Source organism: Daphnia carinata, chromosome 5 (assembly GCF_022539665.2).
Source record: "Daphnia carinata strain CSIRO-1 chromosome 5, CSIRO_AGI_Dcar_HiC_V3, whole genome shotgun sequence".
NCBI classification, from domain to species: Eukaryota; Metazoa; Arthropoda; class Branchiopoda; order Diplostraca; family Daphniidae; genus Daphnia; species Daphnia carinata.
In genome coordinates, this window is record NC_081335.1 from 6757613 (window position 1) to 6778460 (window position 20848).

Sequence of the window (20848 nt, forward strand, 5' to 3'; positions counted from 1 at the left end):
GTTAACAGGTAAATTAATGCCAATAGGGAAGACAATATATAATACTAGTTGACTCACTGTTTTGTTTTTCGTACCTTGTACCTATACCTTTATATACGTTGCAAAACCCCATTGGTCATAAAAAAGGTGAAAACAATTAGTTTTCCGTTACATATTTCAAATTTCTTAAAATCTTATATTATATATCTGTAATTTAGTTCTGAAAATTGGGAAAAAAAAACAACAAAGGACAACTAGCCCCATGCAAGGGGTAAGTTGTTCCTGCTATAGGGGAATGTTGGCTCCAGTTATTTCTTATGGAGAAACTAAAGTATTGATACTGCAAATATAAAACTCAAATTTCATAGAAACTAAAGTAACTTAAGATGATTTTTCGCCCCTGAGCTGTAGATTAAATGCCACGAAACGATAAAATTATAACGAAATTAAATATAAACGTTGATTATTGGGTCAATAACTTCAAATGCTACAGTGCTCTAATGTTAGATGTCACTTTACGTGGGCCTACTGGTGGCATTTAAGGCATTTTAGATAAAACCTATCTGGATACATAAAACGTCTACATTTTCGTTCGCAATTTCAATCCTGGAGCTAGTCGGTCATTTTTTAAATTTTCCTCTCCCGTTTCTACCATTTTCCGTATTTCAACTCCCAACAAGGTGTAAACTAAAGTTCAGATAATCAGCATTCTCGTACTTTTCTTTTCTTTTATTTACGTTTAAAAATTAACATAAAAATAAACGACCAAATAGTCAACGTCAACGTTCAAATTTTTTCCAACAAGCTCCTCTAAGTGGGCAAGTTGTAAATGGTAGTGGGATAAGAAGCCCCTTTATTTGAAATGAGAGTTCTTTTTAAAAATTAACGTTGAAAACAAAATAGAACAACCTTACAAAAAAGTAAATTCCAAGAGTAATTTCTGGGTAAGAAAATTAAAACGTAAACATGAATCCCCTTCAAAAAAAAACAATTTTTAAAAATGAAAGGTACACAAGTTACAACACAGCGGCGGCTAAACTTTACTTTACTCTGTAATTAATTTTTAATATTTAAAAAAGACCAGCGTATTGGATTTTATTTCCACACATAATTGAAATAGGATGTTTAAGTTTTAACTATACCTCCCCCCTACTGGATAATTCAGTAGTCAACTAAACTACTTAATTCTTGGATGGATGCCTAAAATTGTTATTCGTTATCGGAATTATATATAGGTAGAATACATAAACCAAATTGAAATTTTATTGTTCGACATAACCAGAAATTTGATAACAACCAGAATGTGGTTACAAAAACTAATGTCAAACAAAATTTCTCAATAACACTTGCATCAGCACTTGGTGTACGTAGCGGGATATTCCATGTTAATGATGTAGTAGGCTGAGACTTGAAACTGAGAACAAAAAAACAATCAACATTATTATTTGCCAAAATAAGTTTCACCAAACTTAAGACCATCAGCTGCCTATTCTTGAGCAATAACAACTACGCCATGGTTGTCCTCTGTAACGGCAGAGAATCATGCTAAATGATAATAAAATATGAATTGGTATTCGTAACAATGTCATTTATAGAACTTACATTGCTCTACTTCTTTTGCATCAGCATTATCGTTTTCCCCTAGAAAAGGGATTGCAATGCTACAAATATAGCTGCTTGAATCTATTGTAAAATTTTTGGGGAAAATTTATTACACTAACTAGTGTACATGCCACTAATATTACCAATGATGGAAAGGATAGTAGCCTTAGAATTGTTGAAAGAATGGTCCCCGTCATCATTTGAGTTTCCTAGAAAAGATATATTATATGTCTATTAGTTTAAAACTATAGTAACAAAAAAATCATTGTCAGTTTTACCCTGCGTTGCTGTGTCAGATTTTTTTAACCTGGCTGTAAGATTTCCATTAGATATCCCATAACTTGAAGTTTTCAAATTTAAAATCTAATTAGGAATCACATAAAAAAAAGGATTTAACGTCGTACACAGTTGTATGTTGGTTACCATCAAGGAAATTTAGGTAAGTTTCACTCTCTCTCAGCCATTTGAAAGCCATTTTTTCAAGTAACATATTGTCTTCCTCCCTGTTTATTTCGTTCAGCGGCGGTAATACAAACATTTTTTTGTTGTTGATCGCGATGTCTTTGAAAAAGACAACCATTTTAACTCATATGTGTTCACTTGATTTTCGGAATAGACGACTTTTTTCCATGTCTTTTGAACAGTAATAGAATTTTTACACAGCGGCGACTGGATACTTAATTTTAAACTACTTAATAAAAGCCAGCGTACTAGATTTTATTTCCATGCTTAATTGAAATAGAAAACTTAAGTTCTACTTTACCTCCCCCACTACTGGATAATTCAGTAGGCCACTAAGCTACTTAATTTTTGGCTGGATGCTTAAAATTCTTATTCACAACTGAAATTATTTATTTATAAAATAATAAAATGTTTACTCCTTCAAAATTGTTGTTGTTCCACCAATCATAAATGTGTTTACAATCAGATGGGTGGGTAACAAAAACAAACAGAACATACATTTGTGCATATTTGCAGTAGATTGCCTTTGATCTTGTGGATGAGTAAGGCAAAGTTTTTGCTGCACCATCTGATGAAGTAGTCTAAATGCAATAAAAGTTTGTTGCTTCGTATTGCATTAACAAGTACTGGTTCCAATTCTGAATCTGCATCACCCTCCTTTGGCAGGGAAAGCTGTTCTGGTCCGTTATTTGCAAAAACTTCTTGATGGACTTCAGCAATCACTGATAATGAAAATACACCCAATGAAAACCAAAAAAAATCAACATTATTATTAACCAAAATTAATTTGGATTTGGAGTGACTACGTTATATCTCCTCTGTCTTTCTAATGAAAGAAAATTTAATCAAGTAGATTTACAGACTGCTATGGAAGCAACAAAAGAGACCAATAAAATTTTATCTGACTATTGTTTTAATTATTAGGAATCAGCTAACCTAGCAAGTTGCATCGAGCAAGAAACAAGAGGATCGCTGTTCATCCTATACATTGGATTGACAATCCACCTCATTTTGGAGAGTAATCCATTTGTGAGTTTCCACACAACTGCAAATGCTGTTAATAGATTAATGGCGACCACGTCTTCCACTTTAAATAAAACGATAAGGTTCAAAACGCATTGTTGTTTCTTCAGTCCTACGTTTTAGGCGTAAAGGACGAAGTAACTGATACTTGTGCATCTGTTCATGCCTTTTCCGCATTGGTGGATAAAATGAAGAGTTCTTCATTGTGTTTGTAATTGCACAGAGTTCGAAATCTATACTTTTGTGCTCTTCTTAATCTGCTAACTAAGATTCATTAACAATAAATATCATTTTCAGTTGGATTTACTGCTATCATTTCAATTATTCATATAAATAACGACTACACGAACGGGTCATTTGGTTTCATTTTCCGGTAAATATGTGGTTTAACTTAGGTGTCATTTTAACCACTTTTCGGAGGACTTTTACCAATTTCAGGGAGCCTCCCCAAAATTTTTCCACCTAACTGGCAGAGTCCGACTTAGGTGCAAATTTCACCGAAATTCGAGGCTTTTTTTTAACTGTGCATATCAGCTTCCTGCTCTGCAACAAAAAAAAACGATGCCATGGTTGACCTCTATGATGCCAGGGACTCTACTAGATGACAATAAAATATTAATTGGTATTCGTATATACTGTAAATCTTTTTGTACTACCAAATACCTGCCAAATGGTAGATAAATGGAAACAGCTACCATTAGGCGACCAGAAAAGTAGAAGGATCTGCCACATGTCACAGTTCTACCGTGTAACTACTTAATAGAAGCAGCTACTACGCTGTTAGTGGGATCTACTAGATACGTCGTAGAGGAGTCTACCAAATAAAATAGAGACCCTAGTCTTTTTTAGGCATTTGCCTGTTTATACACCGGCATTCTTGTAAATAATAAAATAAATTTCAAATTCAAATGTTTATTTCCTTGGAAACGGCTTACCCATGGCCTCCTTTCCAAAACTCATAAAAAAATACAAATATTCTGGATTGCGGGGAAGAGTTGGTTCCATTTCAAACAGAAGTTTCAGAAGACGAGTTATCCATCACAATATAATTGCAAATGACAGTTTGTAGGGTAGAAATAGACGGGCACACAATGTTTGGAATTTTAATCACAAACATGTCAAAAAATTTGTAAAACTGCCTCAAAAATTGTGGATATTGCAAGTTAAAATGCTTGGAATGACGGATACAGCACTTCAAAAGCATGCGAGATGTCACTTCCAACAGGAACAAGCTTAAAGTCGAAAATTACGGTGTAGTCGATTGGGCTTTCAGCGGAGCCGCGGCAGATGATGAATGGCTGCGAAAGATGGTTTGGCTTCTTTTTGAGGAATTCAAACATGGAGGCACTTTCCTGTAGAAAAACAAATTGATGTTAAAGCGCATTGAGATGTAGTTTCCCATTACGTTTAGAAAAACGATGAAACTTTCCTAAATGTTTTCAATTGGAGTATTTTTAGCTTTGCCCACGTTAGGGGTAAGTTTGATGAGGTAGTAAAGCCCAGCAAGTACCCCTGAAAAGCAAAATACGTAATAAAGCCCGAGCAATATTTGAAATGTCAAAGAAATTACCAATAGCGTTGTTTTTTGGATTAGGTTTGATGGACAGCCCTTTCTCCTTGAGAGCTCTAATTTTCATGATTTTGGAATGAAGTATCTGACTGAAGTTCCCCTCAAAATTTTCGAAAGAAGAATAACGAAGCCCTTCTCGAAGTCGCCAAAGCGCGGGTAGGTGATGAGGTAGTCAATAGCAAACTTCAGTACACCCTCAATTTTCGCCTTCTACCATTTTCCTACTTTTCGACTGCCACACGTGGTAGAACTAAAAAGGTAGAGGAATGGTAGGAAAAATTGTCTGCTTTCAGCAAGTAGGAGATTGGTAGGGTATCTACCAGTCCTCTACTATATGGTAGCGCACTAGGTGTCTACCACAAGGATGGAATTGGTAGGCATGAAATCTCAAACGCCATGAAGAAAATGGGCGACGACCGAGAACATTTTGTATCGGGGAGAAACTTGACAACATTCGTAGTAACAAGTACACTTAGGTGATCTTGGTTTTCTTTTTAATGTCAAATTGTTTTTGCATTGAAATATTGCAAAAATTAGAATGTAAGTATAATGTAAAATATTATGAAGATTTACATTGTGTGTTTAGGGACCTAGAACTAGAAAATGTGTGTGGTTGTTTCCTCGAATGAAACCAGGGTGCGGGCAGTTTCTCAAACTGCTGTCGACTCCACCAGAAAGAACAATCCAATGGTGGAGAGAAGTTGTATTATGTGTAGGATATGGTGCCTAGACGTATAGGGTTTAGTAAGTGTGGTACAATTCAGAATGTTACTTAGAATACCTGATGGGTTGACGGGCTGACAGGCTAAATGGCCACTCATACACATATACAGGATATAAACCGAAGTTTGGGCGAGAGCCTATTAATATAAATATTAATATAGCTAGTAAGGAAAGGGATGAAACAACATTATTGTTACCGAGTGGCTCAGACAAATCAGGGATGGAGGCAGAATGTTTCGTCGACACAGTTCGACACAGGACAAGTATTTTGACTATAGGCAATAAATGTAGTTTAGAACACGAACAAGTATTACATATAAATTGTGAATAGTGATACCTAGGAGTCGAAGAAGATTGGTAGAGTGAATTTCTTGGATCGAAGGACACAAGTTCGCGATACGAGAAATGGACGTGTAGTGTCAGAAACGTGGGGTTTGGAGCAGATGAAACATAATTACAGTTGGGGTAGGGAACATTAGGGTTAAACAGTAACATAGTAGTGCGATGTGGTTGGTCTGTCTTCGCATCATTCTTCGTTACGCTAGACTTGGGTGGTAGATTCTAGATGCGTAGTTTTCGCCGGAACAGTGGTCAACCCTGGTTATCAATTTTTTACATGAGGTTTTCTTTAGTCTTCAAGGCTTTTTTCAAGGATCTAGTGTCGCTCATACCTCAGTTTTGATATCTTAGCAAGTGTAAAATTTGTTCTCGATTTTGCATCTACAAGCGTGCGCGATTTTTCATTTGTAGGATTCTTGATAGTGGATGGATTGTGGATTATTTTCTTTCTGTGATTCTTGATGGGATTTCCCATTTATTGCGAAACAACCTATGTATCTTATGGGGATGGTACAAGCTCGCGTTCTTTTTTTGTAAAGCAAACGAATTTTTTCTAACCACTTCGAAGGTAAACATATTCTGTTATTTTATGTTGAGATTTTAATCAATAATCCTATCAAGGGTCGAGCTGTTTTCTCTTGTTTCTTTATTGACTTTGGTTCTTTGGCCGTTGTTGACGCGTTTCGTCCTTCTTTTCAACATGGCCTTATTATGCAAGTTGTACTCCGTTCTTCACGGATTTTTCACAGCTTAATGCGGTTGATTTATAATCACATTGCTCACGATCCACTTCGGTTCATATAATGCTACAAAACTTAAAGGTATATTATAAATCTCCAAATTTTTTATTTGTGCTAAAAACCTATATTTTTCAAACTATAGCATTTCATTGTTCCGTTTTAAATATTGACGATTCTTTTTCAATTTTTGTCCTTTTCTTAATAAAAATTGTCCAGGAGGAAACTGAGGGAAAATAAGGAATGCTGTTGCCCGGCTAAAAAGGCAAAGTCTAATTGCAGGCCTGACAATGAGCTTAATAGGGATGGAGACCCAATTTTCGATGAAGATGATGATCAATTCTACATTGCATGTTTTTCGCTTTTGATTTTATTTTTTCCAATAAACAGTAAGCAGTATTGCTCTACTCAAACAAAATTGTTTCGCGCGTATATTAAAATTCAAAAAGGGTGGTTAAACAGTAGGGCAAAAAGTGGGGAAAAGGTAGAAAAATAGAAGGGAAAGGGTAGAAAAATAGAAGAAAATGGTAGTGTATTTTCCCTGGTAGTATGGTCTACCAATGCGAAATTTTTCAATGGTAGACGTATTGGTAAATGATTTATTTTCCTCTACCTTTTCTCTACTGTATAATAATCGACGACTTTCCTACCAAATGGTAGTGAGTACTACCATTTGGTAGCATGTTTCATTTCGCTACCACATGGTAGCCAAAAGCAGTGAAAAAGTAGAAATCCCAAACTGAGAGTGTACTTTCCATTTACCTTGGTATTCACGGTACTTAAATGCCAATTCAATATACTCTAAAACTAGTTTTGTGTTCGATGGAATAGAACAATGGTCGTGGATACAGATCACCTGAAATAAGCAGCAAATAAAGATGCGTCATAATAAAAAAAACGTGTTTGGACGCATAAATTTTTACCAGTGCTTTTTGTTCGCCAAATCTCACGTCCTCTTTTTCAAAACCTTCCTCTTCTATCGCCTATTTACATTCCTTTAATGCCTTAGAATTAGAGTTGTTGCTTTTTTTTGGAACGCATCGTTTTCAAACCAACGTCGATGAAGCCCGAACTGCGGTTGTTATTAAATTAATCCCTTCTGGATGATTCTCTTGGTTGCTCTTTAGGCTGGGGAAGAGGCGGACGATTGCTAACGAAAGTTTTTGTTTTTGTTCAGACGTGGAATTCAAATTCCCAACGTCTTTACAAAGACTGTCAGTACAAATTCTGACCAGAAGGCTCATTTCTTCAATCAACATTACCACTTTTTCTTGTCGGAATACGTTTTAAACAGCCTTCTACCAACTTCCGTTGTACTTAAAATGTCGTGAACATTGTAATTTACCTGGAAGATTTGAAGAGTTTGTAAGATTTTATGGAAATAAAAACTAAATCACAAATATTTTACCTGACTAATGTTAACTGAGGAAATCCATGCAGCAGCAACTTATGATCCTTGTTTAGAAGCGTTGGCTAGGCTAGATAGATATGATTCAAATGGTGGTGTGGTGCCGTCGGAGAGTGACCTGCGCAATGTAGGATGGAGATCTCCCAAGATCTTCAATATTTGTCTGCAAAGAAGTGCTATCGAACAGTGAACCCATGAACTGTGGAGATAGGGTAGCCAACAGCGAAGGATGATTCTGCGAACAAGGAGCTAAAAACTGAAAAGAAGTGTGAGGTAGCTTCAATGATTTCACAAGTTTCCTAAGCTTAAGCTTTTGGCCAAAGCTCAGCATCGAGTCATCCTCTCGATGTTATCCTCTGTCATCTCTAGGAGAGCTTAACCATCAATCCATTGCCAAAAAGAGAAAAAAATTATTAGACGCATAAAACAAAAAATTTTTTCTTACATTTTCTACAAATTGCGTCCTGAATCTACACATTCACACTAGATTGAAATCACTTCGAATGCACTTCAAAACTGAAACACTAAACTTACAACAAATTGTGTGTTGCAAAATTCAACCGAAGTTTTTTGGTCCATACGTAGAGATGAAAGCTTAACGTGTACGGGTCGCAATAAATGGCGTGAGTGTAGATACACATCAATCTTAAAACAAAAGAAGAGCTAAAGCGCGGGATGCATACCCACACGGCACAACTGGCTCCTAGGTACCTCCGGAGAACATCCTGCTATCCTCCCCAGTTTTCCCCATAACCGTCCTCGATTCCTCTTACAACCTTCTTTTTCGTTACCTGGTAGCTGCCTGACAGGCTCCTCAGTCCTTCTTGCATCGTCCTCAGGTAGTACCAATATCCTCCCATTTAAATCATTCCCCATTCCCCATTCCCCATCAATTCCCCACCAAGCATTTAAATGTAATTAAAATAAAAATGAATATTAAAGGACAATAGAATATTTGAAATGGTTTATTCACATTTAAAAGCTTATCTTTTATTGGAATTGGCGATGAAGTAGGACTGACTCTTAAAATATTTTAGGTCAGTCCTATTTTACCAAGGTATTAGTACTATTCTACATAGAGATAGGACTATTTTCAAAAATTGTTCCAATTGGAACGATGACCCTCATCATCATGCATTTTCCTTTTTAAAATACCGATGGTGTTTATCCATTTCTTAAATGGTTCACAAAACCTTTTTTTCTTATGCTATTTTAATTAAAATTACAGGAGAACATGAACCATATTGTATTTAATAGAGTTCATTTAACAAAATACTATTTGAGCAAAATCAGAAATATTTATTACTTATATTGCACTTTATAGTTGTCATAACAAACTTTTCCAATTTCATAAATGTTTTACTATTTCATACTACTATCGATTCATAATTCTAAATTTCTAATTTTTAATTCTAATTTGAAATGGTAAACCACAAAATTTACATTATCTAACAATTCTACTTGAGCCAAATGTTTTTGTGATACTTTAAAACTCACGAGTCTTACTTTCATGGAGGGATCTCCTAAAGCACTCCTGAGCATATCACCACCAATTTCTTGAATTGAAAATATTGGCATGTTTCTACACAATTTTCCAGCCTCTTGTGGCCCTCCTCAGTACATCTCAACGGTATGATTGATGCGTTGGGGAGGCTGAGAGCCTTTTAGGACGTTCCCAGCAAGGAGATGTGCCGTGTGGGTAGATGATAGGTCTTTTTTAATGTGCCCGAGAAGCTCTGTTTCCACCTTGCATATTTCCATTCCATTGCTATATAAATTCAATGTTGGTACTAATTAAACATCTAAAAAAATTTTATCATATGCGACTCACCATTTATAATTTTTAAAAAATTTCCACATTCAAAAGCCAAAGTGGCTCTATTTTGTTAGTAACAAGATTCTTGAATATTAAGTCCTTTTCTCTTTTGGTTTGGACACAATAAGAATAAAAGTGATCGTCAAAATAGAGTCTCCATCAACCGAAGAACTTCGTGAGGTGTTTCTTCTTTCAGAACAAGCTTCGCAATGATTCTGAAAATTGGCAAGTCATCTTCACATTCAGACGAGTTTTTTATCAACAGTATTGAGCCAGGCCAATATCTCCACCCACCAACTTTTATCCATTTGAACGATGGCATGTATCGTCAATCTGGTATTCGAAAAGCAACTGTTTCACCGTTTTTCTTTCTTCAGTTGCTTCACTTTGGCTTATGTCATTCTCTAATGAGCCAACCTCAACAATATGGTCTTCAAACACTGTTAAAAATATGTACTATTTTCGGTAATTTACCTCCTCTAAAATCGGTAATTTTACCTAAAAACGGTGATTTTCAGTTTTTGCGAAAAATATGGTGAACTTTTACCCGAAAAATACATTGTGGGTTTTACACACCAGATAACGGGGTTGACGCACCAGATAATGGTGTTAACTAACTAAAAAACGAGGAGCCACCCCGAAAGGTAAAACGATAAATAATTGTTCACCATATTGTACTGTATGGCAACGTCACATACGTTTTGTCAACTCTAACCTACGCAAGCTCTTTCGAATTAGTCGGCCATTAATAGCTACACCGCCTACACACTTCAATTGTGCAGCACAGGTCAGTTTTCAATTTTAAAAGTAAAAAAGTAACTTCCAACTATGATAATAATTTTGAGATTGGTTTTTCGAATGAGAATGGAACATTTTCTGATCTTGCTTTGATCACCCAAAAATTGATAGCCAAGAGTGAAACAGCTCGAAACTCTGTAAGGGATCGTGACTTGGTTTTAAAAAGGCAAAGTTATGTTAAAGAAGGGTTATGGGTTGTTATGAGTGAGGATTCACCAGTTAAATCTGGATCTATAATTAAGTGTTCTTTCAAAACCCCAGCACAAATGTCTCTCCGTTCTGCTACAAAAGGTATGTATTAGTTGAAATTGATAATATTAGTAAGAACAATAAACACAATGCATATTATTCGTTTATTTTCATAGAAAGCACAGTTTTGGCTCCTACAACAATGACAGTTGTTGCTACTCCTGGTACTTCGCATGGTATGTATGGTTTTTTGTCAACTAGTTTATTACGATGATCATATAATATCCAATTTCTGTTACTTTCTAGATGGCTTTCTAGAAGTAGTTACAAGTGCTTCTACTCCTGTTGCTGGACATGGTATTTATATTTTGAAAAAAAGTTCACGGTGACAAATTCAATAGCCTGTTGTATTTCCTAGATAACTCTAAAACTCACTTTATTTGGTAGGACTTACCAAATACCCCTCAATGGCAATGGGTACGTACTCTACCTTTTTAAACATATTTCACTTTTAAAAATTGTGTACGAATTGGTTTTAGATGACAGCGATACCATATCTTATGGTCAAAATGTAGCCAAGATGTTGGATATTTATAAAAACGGAACGGCCCCTTATAGTACTGCAGTGGACAATCTCGTCAAACTTACTCTTCGATCAGAAGAATTCGAGTTATGCAATGGATACCTGAATCAGGCAGAATTGAGAAATTCATAGACAGCCACTGCCCATTTCTTAAACATCAAACTTTTGTAAGTATTAAAATAAATTCAAGGCAATTTTTAAAGTGCAAAATATCTATTGATTATCAATTGAAATATTTTTATTATAGCTTTTCTTGGAGTTTGAATTAATAATGAAGAAACCATGCGAAATTTTTCGAGAAATGTGGACCCAATCGGCCAAATTCATCATTGAAGCAGCAAAAACTACAAATAAGAAACAAGTAGCATCTCTATTATCGTCCAAACCTTTTCAGAACATGTCGCCTAGTAAAAAATTTCACTAAAGAATCGCAAACGTAATAATGACTAACTGTTTTATTTTTTATTTTGCCCAAGAAATGTGATCGAGAGCTCCCCTTGAATTATTCCCATTCTTGGGAATAGAAAAGAAAGAGGTGATAAAGCAGCTCGACATTTGGTCGATTCCAGAATGGTAATAGAAGTACCTCTTACCAATCAAAGTTAATCTGACTATTGTTTTAATTAATAGGAATCAGCTAACCTTGGAAATTGCATCGAACAGGAAACAAGGGGATCGCCGTTTATCCTATACATTGGATCGACAATACACCTCATTTTGGAGGGTAAACCATTTATGAGATTTCACACAACTGCGGATGCTGTTACAGTGCCGGTCCACTTATAGAACCGCCTAGCTATAGAACCAGCTCGGTTATCGAACCGACTTTTCCTTGCCGTGTTTCAGCGCCGCCGTTGGCCGTATTGTGAAGCAGATGCATTTTTCGGTGGCGGGAATCAATGAGATGCGCTTTAAAACATGCAAATAAATGTTGCTTTAATGGGTTATTAATCATTTTCGGCAATGGTGTAAGCTGGTTCAATTGTTAAAATATTAAATTTTTATATGGTAACTACCACCATTCATCGTAACTTCCTAGCATCTCATATTTCGTCTTCCATCTGGAATGTTAACAGTTCCTCAAGTTCCTCATACTACTTGCTGCAATGTATGGTGGCATACCTATGAACATAGGTATAACCGTTGATATTTCAACCGTTAAGACCTGTGGACTGCTTTACACATAGATTCAAAATCTTTTTAAGAGTTTTGTTGCGAGGAATCGAACGCGGAGCTCTAATTCCATAGCGAGCAGCATTACCATTGTGCTATACGCTTCTGAATTCACAGACAGTAAAAGTTTTAGTTATGAAAGAATCAACGATAGGTAGCGCGGAGATCGCATGCCTGGTTATAGAACCATTCACTTATAGAACCGCGCACAGGTCGGTTCTATAAGTGGACCAGCACTGTATTGGATTAATGGCAAGCTACTACGTCTTTCACTTCAAATACAGCAACAAGGTTCAAAACGCATTGTTGTTTCTTCAGTGTTACGTTTTAAGAGTAAAGGACGAAGCAACTGATACTTGTCCATCTGTCCATTCCTTTTCCGCACTGGTGGATAAAATGAAGACTTCTTCATTGTGTTTGTAATTGCAGTGCGTTACAGATCTATACTTTTGTGTTAATCTGAATATGTAAACTAAGATGCATTAACAATAAACGTCATTTTCATTTGGATTTACTGCTATTATTTCAATTATTCATATAAATAACGAGTACACGAACGGGCCATTTGGTTTCATTTTTCGGTAAATATGTCTTTTAACTTAGGTGTCATTTAAACCACTTTTCGGAGGACGTTTACCAATTTCAGGGAGCCTCCCCTAAATTTAGTTTTAGGTGAAATTTCCACCTATCTGGCAGAGTCCGACGAAATTCGGGGCCTTTTTTTAACAGTGAACGCAGTGCCTTTTCGCAGGGCAAGGCAAGTTGCTAACTGAAGGTGTCTAGCAACACCTAGTGAAATGTTTTTGAAATTTCCACTTACACGGCTTATTCTTTTAAAAGTTTTATCATATCCCTCTTAGCGCATGCACCAGTATCCCATTGGCGAGCCAAATCTTCCAATCATTTCAGGGTAATGGATTAAGTGATGAAATTTGTTGATAGGGGCAAGCCCTGGGAAAAGCTTCTAAATTTTTCAAAAAGATCACTTATATGAGCTCCATGCATGACGGTATCTTCCACCGCTACGAGTGGGAAAAAAATTATGTCCATTACTTGAGAAGCTGGTGAATAATTGCAAGATGTTTATCATCTTCGTCTATGAGGTCATTAATTAGTAAAGGCAGATTAATAACTAAGAGCCAACTTTGAACAACCTTTTGCTTAATACCTATCGTACTAACCCATTGCAGCACACTTTCGTTCAAATTGGGGGTCGGTCTGCTTCTCGATCATATGGACCATAATCGAATCTCCATAGTCCCCCGTTTAGGAAGGCTTCTTTACGAAGAACAAGAGTTATTAGAAATGGTGCTAAACCTTCAAATAGAGTAAAAGAGCGAATTGGGACAGCGTTTGGGCTAACAGCCTTTCTTATGGGGAATGTGTGTAAAGCCGATCTGCTAATTTCGGACAAAAACCCTAATTCATTGGACATTTCTGCTAATTCTGGACAGTCTTATTTTTCAAAACTAATTTATTCATTCGATTCAGTTTTAATTCTGAATCGAATAGCTTAAGACACCGAAGGGGGTGCAACAAAAAAATAGCGAAATTTATGTTTTCAATAACCAAAACAATGAGCTGTCAAAACGAGACATCCTTTTTTTCAGGCCTGGTAACTTGAGATCGAAATTCACCCCAAAAACATAAAATATTGATTTTTAATTTGTATTAAACACTTCGCTCTTTAAGTGGCCAATAGGCCATAGATTCACGGTAAAAATTCGAAAAAATAAATGTGATTAGAACTTTCGAGAAAAAAGCATTGAACTTCCCGTAAACACGCCGTAATGTCCGAAATTTTAAAACCGAAAAAGAAATGTTTTCAACTTGCCCTATCCTACCCAATATCGCCGTAATAATGTTCGTTGACTGTTTCTTAATGTAACGAAGTCATAAAATACAATTTTTATTGAATTATATTGTGTTTTGATTGTTTGTTTTATTAATATGATTATATATTATATCCGTTGTCTTTATTTCTTATAGATATCATAATTCAAGTGTTGTTGCCCTTTCGTTGAATTCTATTTTTATATTGTACCTTGTGCTCTACTTATTTCCGATTGGCTACAAGTGCTGTCTATTTCTTCAAATATAGTGAGTTCAATTTTGTTACTCATTCAATAATTATTGTGAGTGCTTTCATCGCTTCTTGTGTGCCTGACAAGCTCCGTCTGTCTTATCTTTTCTCTTTCAACGTTTGACATCTTTATTCCATCTTCGCCACGGCGGTGACGGTAAGACTAGACTCACCTGACTCCATTTTGTATTTCCGTTTCCCATTTATATTCTATATCTGTGTAATTCATTTATTATCTTCGGCCTATTAGAATAAAATATATTCGGCATTGTGGTAACGCCTTCCCGAGTTCATTTTCTTATTACAACTTGTCTTTAAATAACGTAAAGACGTTCTTTTATTACTAAAAGAATGCTTTACATAATGGTGGCAGCGATCTATCGAACTCACCCACAATGACGGATTATATTTTTTGCTAGTAGGCCTATACTTTCTCGCTCACCTGTATCCGCTACTAAAAGTCCTATTGAGCCAGTTATACCGGAATTAAGGGAACTTACACAAATATTAATGGTCAGAAAGAAATAGTCAAGAATGCTGTGCTAAAATTAGTCAGGGGTATAAGCACGCAGAGAATCCAAAATTCGGAAAAGGATGAAATTAAAGAAATCTGCACGAGCCTACGCAGGCTGTAACACAGCTCCAAATGGATAAGAGGGATTATGTTTCTTCGACGGGTGCCCCGTATGGGAAACAAGTTTCATTTCAAACGGATAGCATTAGTCGAGAGAGAAATTGGAGACCTCCCCCTCATCACCCCAATACTAACAGCAATTCTTACCAACATGCTAGATTTCCGAATAGACCTACGCCATTCTCGCACTTTTTCTTTAGACCAGCTAACGATGTTAATTACAGATTAGATCAGCCCATAGTAGTTAGCAATTTTTGTAGAAATCATGGACACAGTCAATCCAATTGTCATCAATTTCAGCGTCAGACCTTGGAACAATACCAGCCTCCAATCTATTATGCTTGTCGTGAATTCGAACATAAATGTAATACTTGTACTGAGTTCAAAAACTCCCATAGACCTAATATTCCAGGTCCCTTTCAGCATCATGGAAACCAATAATTATCAATTGTAACTTCGGGTCAGTTGATAGGCAGCCTCACATTAAATCCCGACAAGTCGCAAAATTAACCACTATAACGAATGAATCGACCCCAATAATTCCATTAAAGGTTCCTCAGATCCCGTTACAGATACAGACGCGTCTAAAAATATTATTCATGAGAGATTATTCAAGAAGTTACCCCCGAGAGGTCAAGTGATCTGCAGTCAGCTTGATTTCGATTTGTATGAAGTAGGGGAGAAGAAATTACATACGCTGGGAAGATTTATTTTACCCGTTCGATACGGAGAGTCAGTTTTTAAGCGAGAATTTATCGTTACTAATGGTGTTTCTGTGGACTGTATCCTTGGATGGGATGCAATCCAGAAACACGGATTTCGGCTTGATGGAGAAGCCAGAAGTATTTACCTAACAAGGGATGAGCAGGAATCAGCCATCTCTGAGGTACCGGACATGGCAGTTATACGGTCAAAAAGACGACGCTATTTCGTCAGACGTCGATAGTAATTGCAGCGCGGATGAAAGGTTCATTTCCGTATGTCCCCCTAATACAGCGTTTATATTTAACCCAGCAAAAGATTTACCAGCAGGCGTTTATATTGAAGAATTTATTGGAAATGTATCGGGAGATGGAACTTATAAAATTATGGTCGAAAATCATTCATTACATCAAATCTAAATTCCTAGAAGCACTACATTAGGCGCAATTAAAATTATTGATAACGTTATCGAAAAAATTTCTCTAGCGAAATTGGAAGATAGCCTTAAAACAGAAGCTGAGCCAGTTTTAATTTCAGAAGTTGACTCTGAATTTCAAGCACCGCTCTCAAAATTAGTAAATAACTTTCACGACTTGTTAGCATCAAAAGATTCAGAATTAGGGAGAATTAATCTTATAGAACATACAATTAATGCACAAGAACGAGGCCCTATTCGACAACGCCCTTATTAAGATACAAGCAATCAAAGAAAATTTTGGAGTATAAAGTACAGATCTTAGTACGAAACCTTTTATATGGGGAGCCGAAGAACAAATGGCTCTTGAGAAATTGCGCACTTCTCTAGTGACACCACCAGTTTTTCGTGTATCCCAATTTTATTAAATTATGAATTCAAGTATAAGCCGGGGCGTATTCATCAAAATGCAGATTGGTTATCACGATTAAAAATAACTAATATTCATAAAGGGAAGAAAAAAGTACATTCATCTGCAAAAAAAAAAAAAAAAAAAAAAAAAAAAAAACAGTCAGAGCACGAACTCTGTATAACCGTTAATCTATTAACCAATTTTAACCAAGCTAAGCCAGATTTTACAATTACTAACCGTCTATACTCGCTATTAGCATATAACTTTTTGAAGTTCGATACAACACGTTCGACTTCATGCTTATCCCGTAAATCGAAAAAAAAACGAGCCTTGAAAAGAATAATTATCTCGATAAATAGACAAAAAGATAAACTGAACCATTTATACATGAGTATATTCATGAAAAAAAAATATTCATAAACAATATATGGGTGCTCTTGGAAACGAGTTCAATTGAAAAAAAAACGAACAGTACGTTTTTCTTATGTGCCGTATGCTTTCTTATGATACTTTTCTGGCACCCTTCTTCATTCAATCATTATTTTGTATTCAGTAGAACAATATTATATAATACTTGTTCTTTTCCCATTTTCTCTATAGTGTGTGTCTTTTATAAAATATCCCTCTCCCAGTGCTGTAAAATGAGTATTAGTATAATTTCGAAAAATAACAAGATATTAAAACCTAACAAATAGCATTTGAGATCCACCACAAACGAAAATTTTTTCCTAAATAATGATGTAGAATTTCCTTGTTCTTTATTTCCACTGTGAATCTCTTTTCCTTCACACTCTCCAAAGTCGTAGCTCCAACTCTTTGCATTTTAGTTCCCAACTCTTGCACACACTAGTTTTCACTTTCCCTTTCGTTTCCACACTGCAGTGTATGACCTTGTGCGGCAAAACTTTTCCGCCGTAGAATTTTTAATTTTTTTTTCTTGTCCACCTCGCTAAACTATAAACTGTTTTAGCATTTTTCTCTTTTCGATAATTAAGATTATCTTATCCTCTTTCCAATGATACCACTTTCGATTAAAAATAATTTTTCTTTATGCCCGAAAACACAGTTATAATGCGATACCCTTTTATTTTTCTATCTTTTGCCGCAGCGCAGCTACTGAAAAGCCGACGGGAAACCGTTGACCTTTCAGAGCCGTCAGAAAATTTTTACTTTTACTTTCTTTTCTCTTCTTTCTTTGCCTTTTACTTTATTTCAACTATATATATATAATCAAACATATTTAAAAAAAAAAAAAAACCCAATGTCGATGTAGAATATTTTTGGCCACTGCTCTGTTAAAATTTTTCTTATGTATTTTTTTTAAATATTTCTGTCATATGTCGAAATGTCGCCATTACCAATTATTTTACTGCTATGCTTTATTGGAATGAAACGCAAGCTTTTGAAGCGACCGTGTGCGATTGTACTCCCTTAAATGTGACTTTTGAAACCGTCATAACATCTTGCGGACCGCAACCAAAAAATTTAAAAATTATACAATTAACCTGGACGATTGGGAACTCGTTAAATATTCGCCGTGTTATTGGACAAATGGATTTGTGAACTTCAATGACATTCCTTATGCGTTTCGCAATAACACTTGGAAGCCCGTGAACGCAAGTATCGTGTTACCGGTACATTCTCTTGCACATTCTTTTCGGTATGAAGATGTGAAATTTTTCGACCATGAACATAGAAGTAACCCTGCGTACAGTGAAACCATTATGGATCATATGAGCATAATGGCTGATATTGCTGCAGCTATGAACGAACATTCGCCGAGTGAATTTTCAACCAATAAACGACCCAGTGTCACCAACGTTGTGTTATCAGCATCCGGAGTGACCACTTATACCAGCTGGTGGGAAACTATAAAAAATTTTTTTTTTTTTTTTTTCTCATCGGTGTACTCTGCTTCCTGGGTCTTCTTTTTCTACGCATCTGTTACGGTTGTGGATTTTTTGGACTTATCAGCAAGCTATGCTTTCGCCCAATTCAAGAACCGGAATCGGATTTCGCTTATGAAGTCTGATTACGGGACGTAATCTCGCACCGCCGGGAGTGATGTAACGAAGTCATAAAATACAATTTTTATTGAATTATATTGTGTTTTGATTGTTTGTTTTATTAATATGATTATATATTATATCCGTTGTCTTTATTTCTTATAGATATCATAATTCAAGTGTTGTTGCCCTTTCGTTGAATTCTATTTTTATATTGTACCTTGTGCTCTACTTATTTCCGATTGGATGAATCTGCATGAGTAGGAAGTCGCGCCATGCATTTCCGTGAATATGAAATGTTCCTGCGTACGACATCCGGAGCTCATTTGTCGGAAATGCTATGTTCCCTTAAGCCTGTAAAACGTATAAAAGGATGCCCTTTTTGTTCCCAAAAGTTAGTTCTATACTCCTACAGTTCTCTTCAGTCCTTCAGTTCTTTCCAGTTCCAGTTCTCATTCTTAGTGCTACAAGTGCTGTCTATTTCTTCAAATATAGTGAGTTCAATTTTGTTACTCATTCAATAATTATTGTGAGTGCTTTCATCGCTTCTTGTGTGCCTGACAAGCTCCGTCTGTCTTATCTTTTCTCTTTCAACGTTTGACATCTTTATTCCATCTTCGCCACGGCGGTGACGGTAAGACTAGACTCACCTGACTCCATTTTGTATTTCCGTTTCCCATTTATATTCTATATCTGTGTAATTCATTTATTATCTTCGGCCTATTAGAATAAAATATATTCGGCATTGTGGTAACGCCTTCCCGAGTTCATTTTCTTATTACAACTTGTCTTTAAATAACGTAAAGACGTTCTTTTATTACTAAAAGAATGCTTTACATTAACAATGCGATTAAATTTGTTATTAATGTAGACATATAATATTCATCTAATTGGTGGCTGATTTTACTCTATTTTTCCATAAGCTCCCATGCAGTGATCGGACGAATCAATTTGAAATCGGATTGGAATCAATTCCGAATAGAATAATGCTTAAAAAATTCTAAGAATAGAAAATCAGAATAATTCAAAATTTTTGGTTCAGAATAAGAATCAAGAATAAGAATCAATGAATCCGAACTAGAATCAAAAATCAAAATCAAAAATCAAAATCAAAAATCAAAATTCCGAGTTGTTTGTATAAACTGTTCAAGTGTATTACAAGTTAACATGACAGAAATTAACACGGAAGCTTTATTTTATTAACTTGTATTAACTTTTAGTAATAGCAATGTTTCAAAAATATTATCAGCCAGACGATTACGACGTGCGGTCAGCACAAGTGGACCTGCACTAAAGAGCCTCTCGACTGAAGCACTTGACGGTAGGGCTGTGTTGTATTCCAAGAACAATTTTTTTACTCTTGGATATTTGTCAAGCATAGCCAAACTAGTATCATTATCAATGAAAAACAGCTCAAGTTCGTCTAGGGTGGCGGTGTTTTTTGAAGCGAAATGCAAAGGGTCTTTACTAGACGACGACATTTCATTTTTTATTTCGTTTTCTTGAACCAATGCAATTTTGCTAGCTATTAGCTTCCTGTTAAATCTCACCTCCATTTCATCTGCTATCCAGTTTAGCTTAAATTTCGGATGAACGCATGTTGCAACCACGAATTTTTCATCTGTAAAGTAAGCGCCAAATCTATTTCTTCAAAAAAATTATGTTACGCCAAGAACTTTTAATTTTTATGAATTTGTAGGTGACCTATTCTCGATATTGGTGAGCATCCCGCGGCGGATGAAAGACCCAAATCCGTTTGGTTGAATTTTAGGGCTTGAAATCCCCTGAAGTTCCTTCTTTATTTTGAAAATGCAGGGCAGAACGCAACCAAGGAAGCTGTCTTTCTCCCCTTGTAATACGTCAAGGTAAAGTGCAATTGGTTGCATGACGATAAGAAACTCTTGTAGTATTGTTCGGTCCTTGTCATCCAGGACCTCCAATTGCAGGTTAGACATTGTCTCGTCTAATTAATTTTCGTGTTTGCTCCACTATCAGTGACGATAACTTTTACTTTGTTTACTATTTTATAGTTCTTCATTACCTCTTGAATCATTTTAGCAATGGCATCAAATGTTTGTCTCCCTGAAAATGAACAAATTGCAATAAATTAATTGATTGTTTTTTTTAATTAAGTACTGTTATAGTAAAATGAGATCCTCACCTTTGAATCTCTTACATGCCAGCGCAGCTGATC

The 20848-nt window shown here is 35.8% G+C and overlaps 2 long non-coding RNA genes across 2 annotated transcripts; both read left to right on the forward strand.

The window, feature by feature from the left end:
- The first annotated feature begins 5544 nt into the window (after positions 1-5544).
- On the forward strand, positions 5545-6826 carry LOC130703025 (uncharacterized). Its single transcript, XR_009004520.2, has 3 exons — positions 5545-6266; positions 6320-6519; positions 6655-6826. It is a non-coding gene; the product is annotated as an uncharacterized LOC130703025 (long non-coding RNA).
- A 4237-nt stretch (positions 6827-11063) lies between these two features.
- LOC130703097 (uncharacterized) lies at positions 11064-11627 on the forward strand. Its single transcript, XR_009004528.2, has 3 exons — positions 11064-11123; positions 11186-11396; positions 11477-11627. It is a non-coding gene; the product is annotated as an uncharacterized LOC130703097 (long non-coding RNA).
- Positions 11628-20848: the final 9221 nt, after the last annotated feature.